At 45.4% G+C, this 24670-nt stretch overlaps 1 protein-coding gene across 3 annotated transcripts in view; it reads left to right on the top strand.

Moving 5' to 3' along the window:
• The window catches only part of LOC132384734 (natural resistance-associated macrophage protein 2-like), a 132879-nt gene that overhangs the window by 13651 nt on the left and 94558 nt on the right, over window positions 1-24670 (top strand). The gene's annotated exons all lie outside the window — the stretch shown is intronic.

Below are 24670 nucleotides of genomic sequence, written 5' to 3'. Positions count from 1 at the left end.
TTTCTTTGCAGCTCATCCTAAGTAAAGGCACGATGTTAGTTACCATTCAGTCTTCTGTTCCATCACTTTTTGCTAACGATGTTGCGAATGTCTCAGCCAGGGTTCCCGCAGATTCTTCTCCAGCTTCCCACTGTGTTCTTGGATATACTTGATCCAGCCCTGGAGATTTATCTACTTTTATACATTCGCCACCTCCTCTACCGTAAAGGGTCCTATCTCCAAGACCTCCCTGTAATTATCTCAGGGTCTGAAGTCTTCATGTCTTCCTCTACTATAGAAACAGAGGAGAAATATTCATTGAGGATCTCACCCAACTCCTGTGGCTCCACACCAAGATATCCACTTTGATTTTTGAGGGACCCTATTTTCTCTCTAGTTACCCTTTTCCTTTAATGTGTAATTTCTTTGGATTCTCCTTAATCTTTTCCAGCAAAGATATCTAATGTCCCCCATTTTGCCCTCCAGATCCCTTCTTGAGTATTCCAGACAGACAGACATACTTTATTGATCCCAAGGGAAATTGGGTTTTGTTACAGTCGCACCAAGCAAGAATAGTGTAGAAATATAGCAATCTAAAACCATAAATAATTAAATAATAATAAGTTAATCATGCCAAGTGGAAATAAGTCCAGGACCAGCCTATTGGCACAGGGTGTCTGACACTCCGAGGGAGGAGTTGTAAAGTTTGATGGCCACAGGCAGGAATGACTTCCCATGATGCTCAGTGTTGCATCTCGGTGGAATGAGTCTCTGGCTGAATGTACTCCTGTGCCTAACCAGTACATTATGGAGGGGATGGGAGTCATTGTCCAAGGTGGCATGCAACTTAGACAGCATCCTCTTTTCAGACACCACCGTCAGAGAGTCCAGTTCCACCCCCCACAACATCACTGGCCTTACGAATGAGTTTGTTGATTCTGTTGGTGTCTGCTACCCTCAGCCTGCTGCCCCAGCACACAACAGCAAAATGATAGCACTGGCCACCACAGCCTCGTAGAACATCCTCAGCATCGTCCGGCAGATGTTAAAGGACCTCAGTCTCAGGAAATAGAGACAGCTCTGACCCTTCTTGGAGACGGCCTCAGTGTTCTTTGACCAGTCCCGTTTATTGTCAATTCGTATCCCCAGGTATTTGTAATCCTCCACCATGTCCACACTGACCCCTTGGGTGGAAATGGGTCACCGGTGCCTTAGCCCTCCTCAGGTCCACCGCCAGCTCCTTAGACTTTTTCCACATTAAGCTGCAGATGATTCTGCTCACACCATGTGACAAAGTTTCCCACCGTAGCCCTGTACTCAGCCTCATCTCCCTTGCTGATGCATCCAACTATGGCAGAGTCATCAGAAAACTTGTGAAGATGGCAAGACTCTGTGTTGTAGTTGAAGTCCGAGGTGTAGAAGGTGAAGAGAAAGGGAGACAGGACAGTCCCCAGTGGAGCCCCAGTGCTGCTGACCACTCTGTCTGACACACAGTGTTGCAAGCGCACGTACTGTGGTCTGCCAGTCAGGTAATCAATAATCCATGACACCAGGGAAGCATCCACCTGCATCATTGTCAGCTTCTCACCCAGCAGAGCAGGGCGGATGGTGTTGAACGCACTGGAGAAGTAAAAAAACATGACCCTCACAGTGCTCGCCGGCTTGTTCAGGTGGGCATAGAAATGGTTCAGCAGGTTGACTATGGCATCCTCAACTCCTAGTCAGGGCTGGTAGGCGAACTGGAGGGGGTCTAAGTGTGGTCTAACCATAGGCAGGAGCTGCTCTAGAACAAGTCTCTGCAGGGTCTTCATGATGTGGGAGGTCAGTGCCACCGGTCTGTAGTCATTGGAGCCACTGGGGCGCGGCGTCTTCGGTACAGGGACAAGGCAGGACATCTTCCACAGCACAGGAACCCTCTGGAGACTCAGACTCGGGTTGAAGACATGGTGAAGTACTCCACATAGCTGGGGGGGGCACAGGCTTTGAGCACCCTGGGGCTGACACCATCCGGGCTTTCAGTCTTGCTTGGGTGGAGATGTTTCAATTGTCTTCTCACCTGTTCAGCTGTGAAGCACTGTGGTGGTTTCAGATGGGGGAGGGGTGTAGGCATGAGAGCAGGGTGGGGGGCTGTGAGGAGGGGAGAATGGAGTATGTGTTGGTTGGGGGCCGACAACAGATGAATCATGTGGGGGATGGGCAGGGGCCATAGTGTCAAATCTGTTGAAGAACAGGTTAAGTTCGTTGGCCCTGTCCACACTTCCTTCAGCTCCTCTGTTGCTAGTTTGCCAGAACCCAGTGATGGTCCTCATCCCACTCCAGACCTCTCTCATGTTGTTCTGCTGGAGTTTCCACTCAAGCTTCCTCCTATACCTGTCTCTAGCCTCCCTGATCTTGGCTTTCAGATCCCTCTGTATTGTCCTCGGCTCCTCCCTATTTCCATCTCTAAACGCCCTCTTTTTAGCGTTCAGGATGTCCTTAATATCCCTTGTTACCCATGGTTTGTTATTTGAATAACAAAGTACAGTTCTTGCCGGAACATTGCAGTCCACACAGAAGTTGATGCAACTAGTGATGCACCCTATGCTACTCTTGATCAGAGCCACAGTGTCTTGTCATCTAGAGTTCCCTACTCTGCTAGCCTTGCCCTTCACTCTAACAGGAACATGCAGACCCTGAACTCCTGACTTTTAACAGCCTCCCACTTGCCAGACATCCCTTTGCTTGCAAACAACATATTATGGTGAACTTTTGCACATTTCTAATACCATCAAAATCAGGCAGCACAGTAGTGTAGCGGTTAGAGCAATGGTATTGTAGGCTAGCGATCACCAATTGAGGTTCAACTCACGCTGCTGTCTAAGGAGTTAGTACATTCACCCTGTAACCATGTGTATTTCTTCCAGGTTGTCCAGTTTCCTCCCACATTCCAAGACTTAACGTTTGGGTTAGTGAGTTGCAGGCATGTTATGTTGGTGCCAGAAGTGTGGCGATGTTAACAGTGATCAACCCGATGTAATGAAACAAGTACCACAGTTGATTCTTTTCCACCTCTATTAGTAGCAAGCTGAGAGAGAATCTTCCTTCTGTACTCCCACAGAGTCAGCCGCAGAAGTCTCTCTCTCGAAGCACACAGATAGAGTTTTTTATACTATCTTTGTCATGAAAGCCTAGCAACAGTGACAGTCCAAGACAAAGGCCACTTAAAACACCTAAAACAGAGGTAAACGTACTTGACAAAGAATACTTAATCACGCCAGGCAGAGGTAAACAGAGACCAGAGTATAATTATATTTGTCATATCCTACATGTGAGACAAGGACACTCAACATTTACATGCCAGCAGGACAAATTGATCTTTCAACATCTCAATACAAAAGAGCAGTCCGATCAATGGACATTCCAGCTGATGAAATTGAACAGAATTTAATAATCTAGGCTACATCCACACTACGTTGGATAAATCCGTAACCAAAGCTTTTTCTTTTTGTTTTTTACCCTCCGTCCACACTAAAACGGCAATTTCCTCCCCCGAAACAGGAGCTTTTCAAAAACGCTTTCCATGGTGGCTTTCCAGTGTGGATGGGGTAACCGGAGACTTTTGAAAACGCTGTCAGACAGCAGCGCACTATTTCATTGTTTTCGTGAACGCAACCTAACAATTTCAGAACAGATGGCAACGAGACTGAGGCCAGAAGAGTTAGAAATGTATTCACCAAATACTTTGACCCATAACTTACTGAGTAAATAAGTATACTCACTTTGCCCTGTTTTCTGTCCTTGCTCGAATGAAGGTGGTTTACCTATTTATGCAAGTATTTCTCCGACAACAGATGTGTAACAGTCTAATGTAACATTGTATGGAAATACAAGATAAGACTGATGCAGACATGTTTTTATACATTTAACAAGGTGCTTTATTAATGCAACAGAGTTGGTCAGTTTTTCAGTGTTCGTCGTCAGCCGGGTCAATCTGTCCGTGAACTCCGTCGGTTGCCGCCGTACGCTCCGGTATTTGTCTTCTTTTAGTTTTAAGTTCTCCTGCGCGAGAGCCAACAGTTGTCCGTCGGTTTTTTTTAGTTTTTTTTAGTCTGTAACTACACAAACGCCCACTTTTATGGTGAGATTCGACACCAAACATGTGGTTTGTTTTCGGTAGATGTGTCCTGCGCATGCGCAGGAGGAGAAGATTCGCTGAAATCTCCGTTTCAGTGTGGATAGAGATATTTTCAAAAACGGATAGTGTGGATGCCTATCGTTTTTACGCGAAACCGGCATTTTCAAAATTATCCGGTCTAGTATGGATGTAGCCTTAGATAAGAGACTCTACTGAAATTAGGAAAGGAACCTGGGTCTGTGTGAGCTTTTAATCCTTCTCACCCCAAAAGAAGCAGCTGCTCAAACCAGAATACACAGGCACAGTTTGTATTCAACCTTAACCCATTATTTACAGTAGTGGTTGCCAACCGGTCGATCGTGATCTACTGGACGATCTTTGAGACTTCCCAAGTAGATCCCGAAAAAAAAAAAAAAAAAAAAAAAAGAAAAATAAATACACAAATACTGTTGAGAGATTGTTTCTGGGTTGCGGGGTTTTAGTTCTGTTCTTTCTGCCCAGTGCGCATGTGTGTAGCTCCCCCGCACTACACAGTGTAATTCAGTGGTCCCCAACCTCCGGGCCGCGAGGAAACAATGTGAGTCTGCTGCACTTTTCCTCAATCCTGTTACGCCCACTGTTGAACTTGAACCCATGTGAGGTCATCAGTCGCTTAAACGCAGTGATACCCTCACACCAGTGTTCGCCTCGTGCGGCCGGCGGGACAGACCCGGACTGGCCCGGAGCGCGGACAGACAGGCGCCACCTCTAAACCTGTTCACCACACCGTAAGTTCGTGGGGAAGCTGGTGCTAAAATATTCACAGACGACCTAATTCGGGCTCAAGGTTTCGTAAGTATCAGAGCAGCTACCGCGCTGCGATCTACTGAAACAAACTTTTGTTGGTTGATATATCCTACAAGGAGGAGGGGGGCGGGCCTGTCACTCTCCTCGCTCGGTCGGTCGCTCTGTCCGGACTGCGACTGCGGCGGCCTCCATGGGGACCTCCAGCCCTGACCTTGTCCTCTCACCCCACCCATGACCAACCACACCTGGCCAAGGCGTCTGGCGGTGGGCGGACGGAGGCTGCAGTTCAGGCCGGGAGGCTGTCCGAGGCAATGAAGCCCTCAAAATGGCTTCGGCACCTTGAGTCCAAGCACCCCGCACTTAAAGCCAAACCCGTTGAGATTTTTCAGTGGAAAAAACTAAGTGGAAAAAACAGAAACTAAGTGCCAAGAGCCGCAAAAAAAATTGTGGAATAGACTGGACATAAGGAACCTGTATCGGGTGTATTCCGGTCGTGTTTAACACTAACCCTCCCCCCCTCCCTCCCCCCGTCAGCCGGTCCACAAGAATATTGTCAATATTAAACAGGTCCGTGGTGCAAAAGAGTGGGTACCCCTGGTGTTTATACATTATTTCTACTTCCAGGTTGCGGGGTTTTGCTTCCGGTCTTTTCTGCCCCGGTGCGCATGCGTGTAACTAGTTGATCTTGCCTTTCACTGAGACCAAGGTAGGGGATCTTGGGCTTAAAAAGGTTGGTGACCACTAATTTACAGGAATCTGACTATCCCCTTAAAACTTCATCAGTGACACTTGCCAAGCACAATCCTTGCTGATTTGTTTTAGCACAAATGACGCATTTCACTGAAAAATATTTTTCAATGTTTCAATGTATATGTGACAACTAAAGCTAATCTTTAATCTTTAAATTTGCCTTGCCCCAATTTAGAACTTTAATTTGTGGACCAGATCATCCACAAGTCCCTTTCTATAACTAAAATTAATAGAACTATGGTTACTAAAGTGCTCCCCCACTGACTCCTCAGTCATTTCTCTTGCCCTATTACCCACTCACATGAACTCCAGCTATACCTACCTTTTTGATGGCTACGTGGAACAGTCCATGTTCCAAACCTACACTGGGATCGTTCCCTAACTCTTTCTTTGCTGCATTGACAACTGTACCTCTGCCACCTACTGCACTCATTGAGAGCACATCAATTTCATAAACTTCCACTCAACCATCAAATTTATTTGGTCTATCTCCAACACATCTCCCCCTTTCTTTATTTCTCTGTCTCCATCTCCAGAGAGAGATTATCCACCAACATCTTATCAAGTTCAGGTTCAATTGTCATTCAACCATTTACATGTGTACAGCTGAACGAAACATCGTTCCTTTTGGACACAGTACCTACAGTCACTAACAGTACATATAGTTACAGTAGCACATAGTCACAAAATAATATTGGCATAAGCCCCTGATGGTGCATGGGAATGCACTGATTCCTATAGTTACGTTGACTATACTTCTTACCTCGCAGTTGCTTGCAAGGCCACAATTCCTCAGCCCCTGTCTCTGCTGTAACCGTTCTCATGATTGCAGCTCCGTGAAACTCTGGTTAGATTGTACTTAAGAGTATTGTGTTCAGTCCTGCTCACCTCATTGTAGGAAGGATGTGGAAGCTTGAGAGGGTGCACAGGAGAGTTACCTGGGGCTTTCTGCATTAGAGAGCACGTCTCTCTCGAGTGAAGGAGGATGACAGGTGACTTGATAGAGGTGTATAAGATAATAAGAGGCATTCATAGAGTGGACAGACAGGGACTTTTCCTTAGGTTGGCACTGGCCAATACCAGAAGACATATGTTTAAGGTGAGTGGAAGAAAATTTAGGGAAGATGTCAAAGATAGGTTTTTTACACCAATTGTTAGGTACCTGGAACACTGCTGGGAATGGTAGTACAGGCTGCTATAATAGGTATGTTTAAGAGTCCCTTAGATAGGCACAGGGATATAAGAAAATGGAGGATTATGGGCTGTGTAGGAAGGAAGGGTTAGATTGATTATGGAGTAGGTTTATATAGATCAGCACAACATCATCCAGATATCCAAGATGTTCTCCATTTTCAGAAAATGGGGTTTCCCCCTGCTGTTATCAATGGTGCCCTCACCTGCATCTCTTCTATTTCCCTTAAGTCTGCCCTTACCTCATTAGCCACCGCCACCCCCAAAGTAACAGGGTTTAAGAGTTTTCCTAGTCTTCAGGTACCATCTCACGAGCCCATACATTCCAACATGTTCTCCACAACTTCTGCTGTCTCCAATGGGATTCCACCACCTACTAACCTGTACGTCTTTGGAATGTGGGAGCATCTGAAGGAAACTCACAGTTGAGGGGATAATGTACCAACTCCTTACAGACAGCGGTGAAACGGAACCCAGATCTGTCGCGCTGTAAAAGTGTTATGTTAACTGCTGTGCTACCTTGCTCCCCTGACAAATTCCATCCTATCTAGGCTCTTAGCACTATGGCAGTTCCAATCTACACTCAGTGGCCACTTTATTAGGTACCTCCTGCACCAAATAAAGTGAATACTGGGTACATGTTGGTGGTCTTCTGCTGTAACCATCCACTTCAAGCTTCGACATGTTGTACATTCAGAGATGCTCTTCTGTAAACCCTGTTGTAATGTGATTATGTGAGTTACTGTTCCCTTCCTGTTAGCTTGAATCTGCCTGGCCATTCTCCTCTCCTCATTATCAAGGCATTTTCACCCACAGAACTGACACTCACTGGATATTTTTTGTTTTTCGCACCATTCTCTGTAAACTCTAGAGACTGTTGTGCCTGAAAATCCCAGGAGATCAGGCATTTCTGAGATACTCAAACCACCCTGTCTGGCACCAACAATTATTCCACGGTCAAAGTCACTTGTATCACATTTCTTCCCCCATTCTGATGTTTGGTCTGAACTAAATCTTTTGACCATGTCTGCATGCTTTTATGCATTGAGTTGCTGCCACATGATTGGTTGGTTAGTTGCTGCATTAACCAGCAAGTGTTCAGGTGTACGTAATAAAGTGGCCACTGAGTGTATATTGGGAGGATTAAAATACCCAACTGTGACAACTCGATTATTCTTCCAACTTTCTCCACTCTCCCTGCATATTTGTGTCTCTAATTCCTGTTGATTATTTGGTGTAGTCCCAACAAAGTGATCAACTTATTTCCCAGCTTCACCCCTCAAATTCAAAATGTTGACTTTTATTCTTTTTAAATTATATGTAGCTCACCTTTCTATTGATAGATACTGTCTGACCAGATATATTAAAATAAGTGGTGCAAAAATCATGAGATAATTTTCATAGGTTCATGGAATTCTGATGGTGGAGAGGAAGAAGCTGTTCCTAAAACTTTGGATATGCGTCTTCAGGCTGCTGTATCTCCTCACTGATGGTAGTAATGTGAAGAGGGCATATCCTGGGCAATGAGGGTCCTTACTGATAGTGGGGTCTTTCTGAGGCATCACCTTTTGATGATGTCCTCGAAGCAGTGGAGGCTAGTACCCATGTTGGAATTGACTGAGTTTACAACTTGCTGCAGCTTTTTCTGATCCAGATGGTGATGCAACCAGATAGAATGCTCTCCATGGTAGATCTGTAGAAATTTGCTAGAGTCTTGGGTGACGTCCCCAATCTTCTCAAACTCCGAATGGAAAAATATAGCCACTGGCCTGCCTTCTTTGTAATTGTATCAATATATTGGGCCCAAGATGCAGTAGATCTTCAGAAATGTTGACACCTAGGAATTTGATTCTGCTCACCCTGTCCATTGCAGACCCCCCCCCCCCCCGCCTCCCACCATTGAGGACAGGTGTGTGTTCTGTCAATTTCCCCTTCTTGAAGTCCTTGGTCTTACCGATGGGTCCATATATCCTGCCTGACCTGCTGAGTTCCTCCAGTATTTTGTGTGTTACTCTGGATTTCCAGTATCTGCAAAATCTCTTAGGTTTGACAGGCTTGCCTTTTTCAGTCAGGGCAATTAAGTACAGAGTTGGGATATTATGTAATGGCTGTACATGGCATTGGTGAGACCATATGTATTGGTAAGTGTATAGGTGAGATGTGTAGGTCTGAAAAATGGATACAACAAGGAAATGGTTAACAATTAGGAATTTGTGGGTCTGTTCTGTTTTGAAGGTCTACCTGCGTGTGGGCAAATTGACCCTTGATATTAGGTAAGGGGAAAAACAATGTGACTCTGGTCTACCTGATTAAATGGCCTGAAAGCAAACCAAAAGTGCTGATTTGTGTAAAAGTAATTAATCACCTTGACTCTAAAGAATGTTTTTTTTACATTGTTTGGTTGTAAGATTAATAGAATGCATTGTTCCCGAGGAGGCAGAGGCCAAATGCTGAAGGTCACCCAGCCAAGAGGTTAGGATGGTGTAAACGTCGGATTGGATGCCTCGCCCCTACCAGCTGGATTGGGAGGTGGCGATAGGGCTATAAAATTTGGGCAAGTTCTTTCTTGGACAGGCACTCGCCTGGGTCTCACCTTCGGGCTGAGCAACTGAACCGGCACCAAGGACCTCCACCCTAGCCAGTCCACGGTCGATCGCCTGCCTTAGGGACCATGCAGATGTTGCTAAGTATACTCAGCGTTGTAGACTACTAGGGGTTGCTTAAGTTAGCCCTACCTATTAGTGATGTAGTTAGTGTACTGTATAAAGCATTTCTCACAACTGTTTTTCTTCTCTGTATTAACAATAAAGTGAGTCTCGGAGGAACTACCGAGTCTGTGTCCATTTGTTCAAGTGAAACCAAATAGTTGCAGCATCCACTTGTTATGGTTATACTCACTTGGGTATCAGTTTTTGTGGAACACCGTACTAGTGAGCCCAGCTATAGGAAGGATGTCATTAACCGGGAGAGGACGCAGAAAGGAATCACAAGGATGTTGCCAGGACTGAAAGGCTTGAGTTACACCGAACAATTGAATAGGCTAGGACTGTTTTACCTGAAGAGTAGGAGGCTAAGGGCTGACCTTGAAAGTTTATAAACTCATCAGTGCCCTTTTCCCAGGTTAAGGGATCTGAAACTGGAGGGCATAAGTTTAAGGGGATTTAAGTGGGACCTGATGGTTTTTTCTTCATGCATGGTGTGCATGTGGAAAAAGCTGCCAGAGGTGGGTACAATTACATTTTAACAGATACACAAATAGGCAATGTTTAAGTGTATATGGGCCAATCACAGGCAAATAGGACTAGGTCAAGCAGATAAACTGGGGCTTGGACAAGTTTGATCAAAGGATGTTTCAGGAGAGACTCTTCATCCTTCTACTTGCCTTGGATGTTAACAGGACCATACATTTTAAGTGCTATAGGTCACTCTCTGGAAAAGTTTAAGGGAGAGACTGTCACGTGATCTGCAGCGACTGTTGAGTTCTTATCCTTAGCAAAGTAGATCTTGTTGCTGCAGCTGGTATCTTTTGCCTCACAAAGTCACTTGTGTGGTTTTGAGCTCAGTGAGAAGTAACCCTAACACAAGGCGGAGAGAACCTCTCTTCCAAGTCTGTTCCTAATGTTGAACTATTGTACTGCAGCTAATGATATTCTGAATTTGGTTGGGACATGGAGAGAATGTTCCCAGGTGAGAGAGTCTAGGGCCAGACATCCCTTTAGAATAAGGACAAAAGGGAATTTCTTCAGCCAGAGGGTGGTGAATCTGTGGAATTCATTGCTGCAGACGGCTGTGAAGGTCAAGTCATTGGGTATATTTTAAAGCGGAGGTTGAGGGTGTTATGTACCCCGTAACTGGGTCACTTACCAGCAAAGATAGAGAGGTCCATTGAAGTCTGATGGTACTATTTTTACTGTATTTATTGATAAAATACACAAATAATTTCAATGTATATTATCATACAGATAATATACGTCGTCAATACTAAATCTAAAAGTGCGGATATAATAATAATAAGAAATAGCTCTATCGTTGTCTAGGGGATAATGTATTGTCCGATGAAAATATAAAAGTCACTCAAGTTTATTCAAGCTGCAGCTTTTGGTTGGGGAGAGAGACAGAGGTTTAGAACTTGCTCGGTTTTCCGTTTTATGATGTCGATCCTTCGAAATGGCGTTGGTTGTGATCTCTTCCTTAGCTAAGCCGCCTTCCGTGGTAGGGCCTCAATCCTGGGGCAACGGGAAAGGACACACGTGGGCCCTCCACCAACTATCGCTATTAAACACAGTCACGGAACTTCTAGCGTTTCTCCTGGTGCATGTCAAGGGCTGTTCCCCAGACCCTCTTTTATCCTGACTCACAGGGTCTCAGATGTCAATCAGGGTGGAATGATGCCATCCCCCAACCAGCCCACGTTCCCTGAGGGCTTCCATGAAGTACAGTACTCAATACACAATTCGGTCTCCAAGAGACAATGATCTGTTCCGTGGCTTTGTATCGCTGGGGCCAGGACATTCCAAATGTCTCTCTCTCATTTCCTGGGTCTCCTGACCTGACTGAATAGCGATCTTGCGATTCTCAAAAAGGAGGGGGAGGGCACAGGCGTAACAAGGGGTTCTTGATTAAAAAGAGTGTCAAAGGTTACGGGTAGAAAGCAAGAGAATGAGGTTCAGAGGGAAAATACATCAGCCATGATGAAATGGTGGAGCAGGCTTGATCGGCCAAATGGCCTAATTCTGTTCCTATGACTTATGGTCTAACTGAGATGAGAGATGGCCAAAAGTACCAGAGCAGGGGAACTGTTTATAAGACCATACTCAAGATGATAGGACAATTGACTTGACAGTTTATCTTTCTGAGTGATGTTTTCTGAACTTGGTGAAATGGATTTTTTTCCCCTTTGTAAATCTTTCTAATGGCCTTGGATAAGGTCAGAGGTTTCTAAACGTAGTTTAAAAATTTCATATGTGGCTATGCAGGATAAAATTAATTGCGTGGGTTATTAAGGGGAATGAAGCAACGTGTACTGATGTTCTGTTAAAGGACTGAATGCTAGTTCTGTGGGTAGATTTAAAATTCAATAATGGCAGCAACTGTAAAACAAGGACACATGAGTGGTTGCAGTGCTATTGATGTGTAGGGATGTAATAGAACAGTACTGAAAACATTGGCTGTGAATGGAAAGAGTGAAAATACATTGCATGGTTTATTCTTCTAAATTTTTTTTATTCTGAATAAAGTTACTTCAATTCTTAAACTAAAGCACCTTAAGGAGTTTTGCTTCAGCATGCTGAGTAAAAAAAAAATGTGGCGGTACGCAGTTTTCAAGAAATGTTTAAAGTAGCTTCAAAAGAGTTAAAAGTACATTTATTATATTATTATTTATTTATTACATTTATTATCAAAGTATATATAAATTATACAACCTTATACAAGCTTACAGTGCAGCCACAAACCTGACACCCGGCCTTTTCAATCCACCTGACCCGGCATTTAAATTGTCCAAACACTCAGGCCTGGGCCCTGCCATCGTGTTCTGGCCCATCCCTGATGTTTCCAAGTTGGCCTGGTGCTTAGATCGATCCAGCCTTGCTCCCAGTTTAGATGGAACAAGGTGAAATGTAAAAGCATTGCAGACCCTAGCTCTGGCCATGCAGCCAGCCCCCACTCCTGAACCCTGATGTTCCCAAGCCCGGTCCTGGCTGCACACTCAGCCTTCTCTCTGAAGCCCCTGCTCACTCTCCAGTCTAACGAGTGAGCCAGATGCCAAATTACTGGGATTGTCAACCAGTCAGATGCCAGATTATTTGAGCTTTATTGTTTATAGGCATAGAAATTCATGATCTGAAAACTCTGATGCCTGCCCTGTGTTAGGAGGGAGATTGAAAATCTGGCTGAGTGGTGCCACAGCAACAACGTCTCACTCAATGTCAACAAGACCAATGAGCTGATTATTGACTTCAGGAGAAGGAAACCAGAGGTCCATGAATCAGTCCTCAAAGGATCAAATGAACTAAAATGGTGATAGTCTGTGGGTTACTATCTGAGCCACGTGCAAATTGACATCAAAGCAATAAAATTAGAGAATTTGCTCAATGATTGATGTTCTTAATCTTAAAAAATTAGCTTTATTTTACACAGGTACAAATGTGTTGCTTTGCATTGCATCAAATCAGTGACAATTGTGATGGGCAGCCCTCAAGTGTCACCACGCTTCTGGCGCTAACATAGCATGTCCGCAGCACACTAGATCTAACTTGGAATGTGAAGGGAAACCACTGGGAGAAAGTACAAAGTCCTCACAGATGGTGGCGGGAATTGAACCTCGATGGGGCACAGGCATCTAGAGTACTAGGGAAAGAAGGAGCTGTCCTGTTGGTACACTGAAAAAACAGTAGTACATTAAAAGGTATGTCCATGAGCCTGCAATGGATAACATTTAAATAATTGATACATAGTGTTATAGTTCATCTAAATTGCTTTATTTAAAAAAAATCAGCAGGTAAAATAAGCAACTGTAGTTATCAAGAACAGTTAAAAATAGTATTAGGTCAAAGGGAAAGATATCTAATGTTGCCAAATAAAACATTGATTCAGAGGATAAGGAGGAAAAGTCAGAATTTGGCAATAAATATTTGGAAAATTAAACAGTGCGTTTCAATTGATATGTTAAAAAGAAATATTAGCTAATAATTAACACTGGTCCCTTACAGACTATGACAGGAAAATGTTACAGCAGGTTCTAGTTAATTGGGACACATCAGAACCAGTACCTTTTGGCCCAATTAAGAGGCTGCTCCAATTAGCCAGTTTCATGGAAATAGTTAAAAAGGTATAAAAAAGACAAACAACTGTTTAACTAAGTAACAAATGAGTATTTAAATGAAATACAGAACAAATTAGAACACCACCAATACTACAGTACTGTAAAACAGGGTATTAGTTCCTAATAGTTTTTGCAGTGTACACTGCCGTGTTCTTTTGATTGTAAATGAACAAAATTGGTGCAGATCATGGACTGCCTCCGTACACTGCTGTCGACAGTTACATCCAAATCTTCATTTTCGTTGTAACAATCAAGATGGTACCTTCAAATTCTCTGTTATTTCCCAATTTGTTACAGTAGTGAAATGGTTTCATTTTCACTCATGGCCGTTTCTGGCATCTCCAAGCCTGAATGCTTGAAACTGCAGTGAGCAAAACATCTCCGAGTTGTGTTACTGTTTGTTTCTCGCCAATTATCAGTGACAAAAATCATTGCTTTTTGAACACAAACATGCAACTGATGCTATTTAAAAACTGTTCTCTTTTAGCACAGTGTTGTGGCTAATGGTCACAAAAGTGCACCCGACTGACACTAGCTAGAACCTGTTCAACGTGACTTCTGTTCCAATTAAGCGGCACAGTGTCCCAAATAAACAAAGGGAATCCCTGCAATTTTTTCCATTAGTTTTTGTTCTTTAAGAGTTGTCCCAAATCAGCAGCTGTCCAGATTAACCAATGGGCCAATTAATTGTCTACCCATGGTTTATTGAGGAGTTAGGAAAAAGCAGAGAAATTAAACAAACATTTTATGCTCATCTTAACTGGTGATGATATTGTAAATCTCATAGAAACAGTGATGGATAATGAGTCCACAGTGAATGAGGAGTTCACAGAAATTACCGTTAATTTTATAATAACTATTCGCTTTCGGTTCTGGACTTTCACTTACTGCCCTTGAGAAGGTGGGGATGATCTGCTGCCTTGAGTGACTGCAGTCATTCTGGTGAAGGTGCTCCCACAGTGTTGTTAGGGAGGGAGTTCCAGGATTCAGATACAATGCAGATGAAGGACCGTGATAGGTTTCCAAATCAGGCTGACATGTAATTTGGAGGGGAACATGCAGGTGGTGGTGATTGTTTGCACCTGCTGCCCTTGTCCTTCTTGCCGGTAGTGATCGTGGTCTGTGCTGATACATTGAAGGCGGTGGCAAATTTCATCTTCACTGTCTGCTTTCCCCAACAGATGGTGTCATAGTTGTAAAAAAGTGGCCTACCATTTCCTTTGTCTTGTGGATGTTGAATGTAAGTTGAGGGCTATGTTAATTTGGGATGAAGGTAAATCACAGCAGATTTCATGGGGGTGAATGGACTAGGCAGTAAACGAGCAGTCCCTAGCACTCCTCATGAACAGGAGTATCAGCCAACATGGAACCCAGGAAAGTGACAACACAGTTGGAGAGGATGGTAAAGAAGGCCTATAAATAGCTTCCCTCGAACCTCAGGGCAGAGATTTGTGTGCTCACCCAGGACAACATCCCCAGTACTTTGCCTTAGTTGCAGTAAGTCACCTACAATGTATCAGGTAGGCTGTGTAATTTGTGTCGGAACAAAATGCTGAAGGAAGTCGGCAGGTCTGGTAGGGTCAATGGAAGGAAGTGGATGGTCAATGTTTTGGATTGAGACCCTTCATCTGAACTGAGAAATGGTTAGTATGAAGAGGTGGGAGGGGGTGAAGGGCTAGGGCAAGAGCTGGATCTAGGTGAGGAGGGGTAATAGGCAGGTGGAAGAGTGGGAATAGTGATGTACCCCACCCTATCTGGAAATGTGAAATTGTTCATTCTGGCAGGAAACAAATATTTTTTAAAAAGCACACAATCTAAATGCTGCAAAATTGCAGAGCATTGAGATGCAGTGGGTTCTGGGTGTCCTGGTGCAGGGTTCACTAAAGGCTGGTATGAGGTTACAGCTGTGCGAGGATTTGGTGAGGCCGTGCCTGCTGTAATGTGTATATTGTCAGTTGAAGGAAGGATGCAAGTGCCCTGGGAGCAGTTCAAAGCTTTACTGGAATGGGTGGGTTGTCTTGTGAGAAAAGGTTGTACATGCTGGGCTCATAACTGCCGGAGTGAGAGAGAGAGAGAGAGTATTTGTCCTTTAGTTTTATACTCCCTTATCCTTGGAGTTGGGTGCTGAAGGGTGGAAGTGACTCTGACTCTACCTTAGCGATGCTCTCATAACTTTATAAACCTCTATGTAACCCCCTGGGTCACCTCAGGCTCGCTCAGCTCGTTCTCGTCTAGGGGGAGCAGCCTTCGGCCCCGCCAAACTGGGTAATCAGCTGGTGTGGATGCTGTGTGATGTCCCCGCCTCACCCAAAAACAGACAGTACACCATATGCGATTAAATGAGTACAATTTATAAAGGTTACCATAACTAAGTGATTAATAACGATACAGTATATATGAAGAGAAAAAAGCAAAGAAAAGGTGCCAAACTTATCAAAGTCCAAACCACTTCGTGCACAACCGTCGGAGCTCAATTTCTGAAGTTTTCTGGCAACCATTCGATCCCCTCCGAACTCCTCGACTCGCAGCTCAGGACCCTCCGAGTGGTCAACCAAGCACATCTAGCTTCATCCCCCCTCCTCGGAGTACCTCCTGGCCTCGGACCCCCGGTTGGGGTCCGTTCCTCGCCCAGCTTACAGCATTGCGTCCTCTCTCTCGACCCCCTCGCGCCGATCTCCCCAAAAGCCCGTCAACAAAAGCTTACAGACTCAGAAGAAAGAACATTAATCCCCATTTGGTTTACAAAGGAATACAATTCTCCCAGCACTCTCTCGCAACAAAGAAGCATTCCTGCTAGTTAACCAAACAAAAGAAGCCCTTTTGATTACATACACAGTAACAAAGAAAAAAGAGAAACCCCCTTTACACTCTCCCCCCACCAAATAAAAGTCATGTCCTCATGACTATTAAATAACTCGCCACCTTTCCTGCCAACACACCGTAACCCAAGCACAAACAGTGACATCTCCTCCCCACACAGTAAACCTCAGGCGCTACTTAGGCCAACTATCTAGGAGTTCCCTAACCCTTCTGAGACCTCTGTACCCCCTCACCTAAACCCTTCAGGCTCAGACACAACTGGGGATACCTTGGGCCCACTACCAACTCCTCTCTCAACCTCTCACTCATGCCCCACACTGCACACAGCTAACCCTCCCCGCTACACCTGACTCAATGGGAGAAGGGCCAAAGGTCTCTTCCTCAATCGAGGGAAAGTCAGCAAAAGGCAGCATGTACCACACATCCAGCACATCATCCGTTGAATCTGTATTCTTCCTCATTTCTGCGATCGGTAGCTGCTGTTTGATCTTCTCCAAACGGAAACACGTGGCCTGCACTGCTCCTGCAATCTCTTCAGCCTCCTGTTCAGTATTCACTGCACTTCTCTCCAGCTTGTTCTTCCTCATGACCTCTTCCAGATCAACTTTCAGGTTTTGCACTTCATTTGAACTGTCGATGGTCATTTTCAGGTTCCCTTCAAGCTTCCGCTTCTCTCTTCTGAGATTCGTCTGTAATTTCTTCACCTCCGCAAACTCCCCTCTCCAGGTTCTCAGTTTGCTATTGCCCTCAGTCAGACAACTTTCTTCATTCTCTCCAACTTGTAAGTCTTCCGAATGGTTCCAGATCACTTTCTCCAGTCTCTCCGTCTTCATTTCAAACTTGATTCCGTAGAGACAGTCACTCACGAGCTGCGACCTTCGCCAGCCCTGGCACGTGTCCCGAAAACACTTTAACTCGGTAGTTCTCAGCTGCTCCTGCAACGACCTCACTTCATATTCTCCTGAGGCAAATCCAAACACCAAGAGATCATCCATATACACCAAAACTCCAAACGCCTCCACATCCCCTATGGTCTTCCACCTGCCCCGCAGGAAGGTTGCAAGGGCTCCAGATATGCCCTGTGGCATCTTTTCGGACTGGAAGACTCCTAGGGAATTTATAACGGCTGTCTTCTCTTTGTCGGCCTCATTCATCAGGATCTGGCAACATCCACTCCTCAGATCCAGCACCTTAAACCACGTCGCACCACTCAGACAGGCCATCGCCTCTTCGGCCCTCAGGGCCATATTCTGGTCACTAACAGTGCGCCTCTTCAACGCAATACAATCCACACACACGCTGCCTACGTCTTCCACGGCTGTAGGGGCCAGTCGCCGCAACCTCTCTCTCTCCGAGGTGTCTTCAGCAGTCAACTCCCCTCCCTTGTGGTATTTCGCAGCGTCCACTAAGAGGGTCTCACCCTCAGATACTTCCCCCAGGCCGTACCACCACTGGCTCTTGTTTGAATTCGGTATCGGCCCAATGCTGCTACACACGTCCGCACAAGCAGCTTGAAACTCTGGGTGCATCGACAATGCCTCCAAACAGCGCTCACCCACCTCCCCCGGGCAGGCCCCCAAGCGCACCAGCAGGATATTGGTTCTCTCTAGAACAGAAACGCTGCCCGTCTCAACAGTGTCCAGACACATCAACATTAACGATTCATGAACCTCAGTCACCTCCACTTTTGCCTCCAAGAACTCCATTTTCACTGACCAACAACCGTCGTCTGGATAATCAACGGCACTGGTACCCCAAATCTCCAGTGCCCTCAATGTCGTCAAGGGTAAGTGCTTCCAATAACGGTTATAAAACAAACTGTACAGCAACTTAACTGACACCCCGGTGCCGAGGATGGTTTTAACTTGACTTCCATCCATCCGTAACAACACCTGTGCGTATGGCCCCTCTAAGTCTTCAGGAATAGGGTCTGTTCCTTTCGGGAGTTCCTTGGTACATTGCTGGGAACGTGCTCCCCCAGATACCCCAAGCCGTTCCCCCACTGGGCCTCCTCTAAGTTTCCCGACACCTCTTGAATCAACAGAACAACTGATCCCCTTGAAAGATCCCCTTGGCACCACAAGCAATTTATCTGCCCCCCTAGGCAAAGGGGATACCCTAAAAACTTTCCACCAATCTCCTGCCACGGATATGATAAGCCCCCCAGCTGCGGCATTTGACTTCCAGTCGAACCACACTCATTTTCCTACACTTTCCCAGAACTGGCAGCTGTCACTTCGAGGTAATTGCACCCGACAGTTCTAACAAAGTCACCAGCCCGCCTACTCAAACTTTCAACCCGTCCCTGTCGCTTTTCCTCAGCCAAGCACTGCCACTCACCCAACAACTGAGAGGTCCGCTCCGCCCACGCTTCCGCCCTTTTAGGGCTGGACATTATTCCAACAACTGGGCGGAGCTCACCACTGCTGAAACATCCCAACCTGTCACTCCTCACTCTCCAAGCAGTACGGACAGCCCATGGTCCCACCACCATTTCGTCAGCACTAGTTGGAACTCGAACAACGACCTCCAGGCTACCAACAGCAGCCACCCCACCCAACACACACGCAGTGATAACCAGCAATCGCACACCCATAAAGGCACACCAGCTCTTCGCCGCAGACACAATTTAAAGAGGGTGATCACACAGCTTCCACAGAAATCAACCCCGGACGAGCACCCCACAATGTAACCCCCTGGGTCACCTCAGGCTCGCTCAGCTCGATCTCGTCTAGGGGGAGCAGCCTTCGGCCCCGCCAAACTGGGTAATCAGCTAGTGTGGATGCTGTGTGATGTCCCCGCCTCGCCCAAAAACAGACAGTACACCATAAGCGATTAAATGAGTACAATTTATAAAGGTTACTATAACTAAGTGATTAATAACGATACAGTATATATGAAGAGAAAAAAACAAAGAAAAGGCACCAAACTTATCAAAGTCCAAACCACTTCGTGCATCTATAAGGGCACCTCTCAGTCTTCTGTGCTCCTGTGAGAACAGTCCCAACCTAACCAATCTCTCCTTGTAAATAAAGCCCTCCATTCCACACAATGTCCTGGTGAATCTCTCTGCACTCTTCTTGTACTACCACTTCCTTCTTCTAAGGTTGTGACCAGAACTCCACACAATGTTCCAAATGTCTTGTACAGCTCCAAAAGGATGTCCCAACTCTTGAAACCACTGTCTGTAAAGGCAAGCAAGCTAAATACCACCTTCACCACTCTATTTACCTGTGTCAATATTTTCAGCAAGCTCAGAACTTGCATCCAAAGGTCCCTCTGTACTTCTAAAGTCCCTGCTGTGTATTGTATACAGTACCCCTCTGGGTAGTATTAGAATACTTAAAGTGCATCATGTACTAAATTCCATCTGCCACCACTCCACCCAATTTTCCAGCTAATCTAGGTCTCTCTATCTTTTGGCCACCATCCCTGCTATCTACAATCCCAATAATCTTTGTGTCATTAGCAAGCTTGCTTATCAGACAACCTACATTCTCATTCAAGTCATGTAAGTAATTGACAAGCAACAGGGGTCCGAGTTCAGATTTCTGCACTACACTGCTGGCTACAGACTTCCAGTCAGAAGAACAACCCACCACCTCTACCCTCTGCCTTCTATTACCAAGCCAATTCTGAATCCAGGTTGCCAAAACGCTATGGATCCAATGGGCATTATTTTTCTGGACCAGCAGGACCTTACCAGGAGTCTTGATAAAGTATAATATTCATGATTGTTTGATGTCATTTCCAGTACACAGTGCAAGAGAGAATGAAATAATTGTTACTCTGGATCCGATGGAGTTGAACCATTTTTACCGTTGCTTTCATCAATTTTCTTGGTAATCTCCTCCCAAAAAATTCAGTATCTGGGATCCCAGCCCGAAACATCAACTGTTTATTCATTTCCACAGATGCTGAGTTCCTCCAGCATTCTGTGTGTTGCTCTATTCTTGTATTTAGAACTGTGAATTACCCGGCCTCAGGCTCTAGCTCCAGTCCCGACCTTGACTGCTACCACCTCCAGGCTGGGACCTGCCTCTCTGCCAGTGGTCCCCTGGGCTCCCAGTTCCCCACCATCACTCTCCAAACCTGGATTTTTCAAGTTCTGCCATCACCTCTTGGGTCCTCTGAGCCTCCATCTTCCTCCTCTCTTGCCTTTCCTGAACACCCGAACCTTTCCACCTCCTCTGATGCCACCAAATTTCCTCCCCCCTCTGAGCCCAGTTCTACTCGCTGCCATTGTCCTCGCCATTCCCTTTGACCTTCCCCCTCTGAGGCAGAACGCTCCGCCCTTAGCAGGGTCCTTACCTTTATTCCCCTTCACCTGCACATCAGTGATTCTGCGCCTCCCATTACGATAAGCTCTTCTTCCATCGCCTCAGTCCTCAGCCCACTTCTTTGGCTAGAATTCCCCACCCCGCTCCAATGATCCCTTCTCCTGTTTCCAACCCTCCTCCAATTCCTGAGTGTTCTGCTCTGGTTCTCTGCCTGCCCTGAATTGCCAATGAGATATTAACCAGCTTGACTTCAGCATTCACCTCTCCTTCTCGAACTTTGCTCCCTCTGAATGCACTGCCCTCCACTCTCTCCGTACCAATCCCAACTTCACCATCAAACCCGCAGACAAAGGGGGTAGTGTGGCAGACCAATCTCTCATATACCTTCTGTTACTTACTCCTCGAAAAGCACCCCAATCAGGACCATCAGGCCACTGTCTCCCGCACCATCACCAACCTGGAGATCTCCCTCCACTGACGCCAAACTCACAATTCCCTTGCTTCACACTGCTCATTTCTCTCTCCTACCCAAGATCCACAAGCCTGACTGTCCAGGTAGGCCCGTTGTCTCTGACCGCTCCTGGCCCACTGAACTCGTGTCTGTGACTCCATTCGCAAACCCTTGGTTCAGTCCTTTCCCACCTACATCTGCAACACTTCACCTGCTCTTGATCTCCTCACAACTTTCTGTTTCATTGCCCTGACTGCCTCTTTTTCACCATAGATGTCCAGTCCCTATACACTCCTATCCCCTATCAAGCCCTTAAAGCTCTCAGCTTCCTTCTCAACAAAAGACCCAACTACTTCCCCTCCACCACCACCCTCCTCTGTCTGGCAGAACTGGTCCTCACTTTCAACAATTTCTCCTTGACTCCTCCCACTTTTTCCAAACTTAAGGGGTAGCCATGAGCCCCAGCTATATCTGCCTTTTTGTTGGCCACATGGAATAGTCCAGGTTCCAAGCCTACACTCGTAACGCTCCCCAACTCTTTCTACACTACATTGATGATTGCATAGGTGCTGCTTCATGCACTCATGTTGAGTTTGTCAATTTCATAAACTTTACATCCAACTTCCACCCTGCCCTTAAATTAACTTGGTCTGTTTCTGACCCCTCTCTCCCCTTTCGCGATGTCTCTTCCTCCATCTCTGGAGGCAAACTGTCTGCCAACATCTTTAATAAATCTGCAGATTCCCATGGCTATCTTGCCTATACCTCTTCCACCCTGACTCCTGTAAAAATCCCTTTTCTCAGTTCCTTCATCTCTGCATCTGTTCCCAGGATACAGCTTTCCTTTCCAGCACAAAGAGTGGAGTTTCCTTTCCTCCACCATTGATGCTACCCTCACCTACATCTCCATTTCCTGAACATTCACGCTCTCCCTTTCTTCCCATCACCATAAAAGTTCCTCTTCTCTTCACCTATTACCCCATCAGCCTCTGCATCCAACACATCATTCTCTGCAATTTCCGCCATTTTCAACAGGATCCTAGAACCAGACACATCTTTTCTTCCCCAGCTCCCCACTCTCCACTTTGTACAGGGAACAGCTCCCTTCATGATTCAGTCGTCCCACCCCACTAATCTCCCTCTTGGCACATATCCCTGCAAGTGAGAGAAATGCTACACCTACCCTGCAAATCTTTTGGGGTAGACTATTGTGTCTGCGGCCTCTGCATTGGTGAAACCCAACTTAAATTGGGGGCTGCTTTGTCGAGCCCCTCCGCTCCATCTGCCAAAAGCGAAATTTCCCAGTGGCCAACCATTTTAATTCCTATCCCCATTCCCGTTCAAACATGTTAGTCCACGGACCCCTCTTCTGCCATGGTGTGGAGGAGGTGGAGAAGCAACACGTCATATTCCACCTGGGAAACTTCCAACCTAATAGCATAAACTTGATTTCTCCTCCTAGTAATTTTTTTCTTCTTTTTAAATTTTTTTTCAACTCCCCCTTCCCTCTTCTATTCCCCACTCTGGCCTCTTACCTCTTCTCCTTACCTGCCTATCACCTCCGCCTGGTGTCCCTCCTTTGTCCCATTCTCCCATGTTCTGTTCTCTCCTATCAGATTCCTCCTCCTTTAGTCCTTTACTTTTCCCAGCCACTTGGCTTTCTCACCTTCTAGCTTGTCCTCGTTCCTCTCCCCAGCCTTTCTATTCTGACGTCTATTCTGATGTCTTTCCCCTTGCTTTTCAGTCCTGATGAAGGGTCTTGGCCAAAAACATAAGCTGTTTTTTCAATTTTATAGATGCTTCCTGAGTTCCTCCAGCATTTTGTGTGTGTCACTCAGTACGTATTGTGTTGTCATTTTTTAAAAAATCTTGCCATTTAAAAGATGCTCTGCTTTGCTATTTTCCCTCCTATTATGGATGACCTAAAATTTTTCCACTTTGTATTCCGTCTGCCATATCTGTGCCTATTCACTTTACCTGCTTTATCCCTCCTTGCAACCCATGCTGCCATCCAGTTGTATATCATCAGCAAACTTGGATCCTGTCATCCAAGCCACCTGATTATAGATTGGGATTAGTGAGATTCCAGTGCTGATACCTACAGCACCCCACTAGCCACAGCCTCCCAACACAAACTTCCCAACACTTTCATTTCCTTGTGTTTTTCCCTGTTAACCAACCTGCAAGCTATGCCAGTATATTATTGGCAGTTCCTTTGTGTGATGGCCTCTTATGTGGCACCTTTTGGAAAGCCTTCTGAAGGTCAAATCTACCATGTCCACATGCCTATTTTGCTTGTAACAATCTCAAAAAGAAACTCTCACAGGTTTGTCAAACATAATTTCCCTTTCATAAATCCATGTTAACTCTGCCCAGTATTATTTTCCGCCACCAGTTCCTTATAAATGTGCCTCATCGTTTTTCCCTATTATACACAAGACAAAGGAGAAGAATTCCCCACCGAGTCTGCTCCATCATTCGACCCTGGCTGATTTAATATCCCTCTCAACCCCATTGTACTGCCTTCTCCCTGTAACCTTTGATGTCCATACTAATAAAGGAAGTACCAACCTCAGCTTTAAATGTACCCAATGACTTGGCCTCCACAGCTGTCTGTGGCAATGAATTCCACAGATTCACCACCCTCTGGCTAAAGAAATTCCTCCTCATCTCTGTTCTAAAAGGATATCTTTATATTTTAATGTTGTGCCCTCTGGTCCTAGACCAGGGGTTCCCAACCTTTTTTATGCCATGGACGATTACCATTAACTGAGGGGTCCGTGGACCCCAGGTTGGGAATCCCTGTCTGATATTAATGTACCATTGCGTTTTTTTGCTCTCTTGTTTTCATGAAAAGTAGAGTAACGTTTACTATCTTTCACTTTATTCTGGAAGCTATTTTTTTTAAAAGAAAAAGTCCTTCAAGCGATCTGCAGAAGTCTTGAGCCTAGATGGCCAAATTTTGGATATCATCTTGCAATGTGTATTTCATCTGGTGATCCATGTAAGGTTAAAAGAATCTCAAGGGAGAAATGAGGCAAAGCTGGTCATGTCTTCAAAGGCGGCAGAGCCCTATTTGAGATTTACTTTGTCCAAATAGTTCTATTTCAGTGATTCAGAATGACTAATCTTGCCGTTAAAATGTTTCCTGAGAATCGGAACAAATCTGTGAAATACCTGTAGCAAAAAGGCAGTCCCCATGATACTGGTGCCACGGTTGTGTAGCGGTTAGTGTGATGCTATTACAGCTTGGGGCATCGGTGGTTGGAGTTTAGTTCTGACGTCATCTGTAAGGAGTCTGTGCACTCTCTCCATGATTGCTTGGGTTTTTCCTGGGTGTTCCAGTTTCCTCCCACTGTCCAAAGATGTATCAGTTTGTAAGTTAATTTGTCATTGTAAATTGCTCCATGATTAGGCTAGGATTAAATTAGTAGGTTGCCTGCGGCACAGGTTGGAAGGGCCTATATTGTACAGTA

The sequence above is a fragment of the Hypanus sabinus genome, chromosome X1 (assembly GCF_030144855.1).
Source record: "Hypanus sabinus isolate sHypSab1 chromosome X1, sHypSab1.hap1, whole genome shotgun sequence".
Classification (NCBI taxonomy): domain Eukaryota; kingdom Metazoa; phylum Chordata; class Chondrichthyes; order Myliobatiformes; family Dasyatidae; genus Hypanus; species Hypanus sabinus.
This window is presented reverse-complemented; position numbering and strand designations above follow the sequence as displayed.